This window comes from Cyprinodon variegatus, unplaced genomic scaffold (genome assembly GCF_000732505.1).
Source record: "Cyprinodon variegatus isolate N-32 unplaced genomic scaffold, C_variegatus-1.0 Scaffold3256, whole genome shotgun sequence".
Classification (NCBI taxonomy): domain Eukaryota; kingdom Metazoa; phylum Chordata; class Actinopteri; order Cyprinodontiformes; family Cyprinodontidae; genus Cyprinodon; species Cyprinodon variegatus.
Window position 1 is genome coordinate 7,556 of NW_015153709.1, and position 1,043 is coordinate 8,598.

The window sequence follows — 1,043 nt, forward strand, 5'->3', positions numbered from 1 at the left end:
AGCTCCCATGTCAGAGGATGAAGAGAGCACATCCAGTTAGTCACAGTCAGAGAAACAGGACTACACTGGAAAACAGGCTGATCTCCAACATCTATTAACAAAGGTGTTGATGGCAGCAGCACAGCTGATATTTCTCTCCAGGATGGAGAAAAATATCTACTATGAGAAAAAGCAGAGAGAGCAGAACGTTAGAGATTGAACTAATAGATTCTGCAGAGTGGGAGAATAGAGATAGAAAGTTAAAAATGACTTTCACTAAACTTGCGGAATTTAGGTGAATATTATCTTTTTTCAAATCTAATTTACTGAACCTTTTTCTAAACAAAAAATGGCAGAACATCATTTATCAGATGCAGATTTTTTAAAGTTTTGCTCTGTTTCTTCCACTTTATATGACATTTCTGTATTTTTGCAGTTTCTGAGGATTTATGTTTTTGGATTTTTGCTTCTGTTTCCTTTTTTTGATAAATAAATCTGCAAGAAACCACCTTCTACTTCTTGTTCTTCTCGTAGTGTTTTATGGCGTTCGGCAAACTAGTTAAAGCGCATTACCGCCACCAATTCATAAGGAGTTAAATGAGGAAACAGGAAACAAACCCCAGAAAAAAAAGAAAAGAAAATTGAAATAAAATTAACAAAATAATAGTTTTAAAAACTGTATGTTTTAATCCAACCTAATAAAATACATAATCAAATTCGACCTCATAATTACTCATTTGTCTTTATGCTTATGTGACTCTGCCAGTTTCTGATGCTCCTACTCGTTTTCCCATTATACATCAACCTTTTCCCAGTTTAAATCTCTCACTTCTTGAAGTGAGAGCATGGGCGGTTCTATACAGGGGCCAACGGGGGCCATGGCCCCTGTAGATCATGCCCTAGCCCCTGTACTTAACACATAATACTCAAAGAAATTCTAATGATGATCTGCGCTGGAACAGACATGGTTGCATTCAGCGTCTGCTCTGCCGATAATGCAAGCGTAGAAGAAGAAATGTGCTGTTTACCTGTGCAAAGAAAGAAACAACGAAAGAAAAATGTCT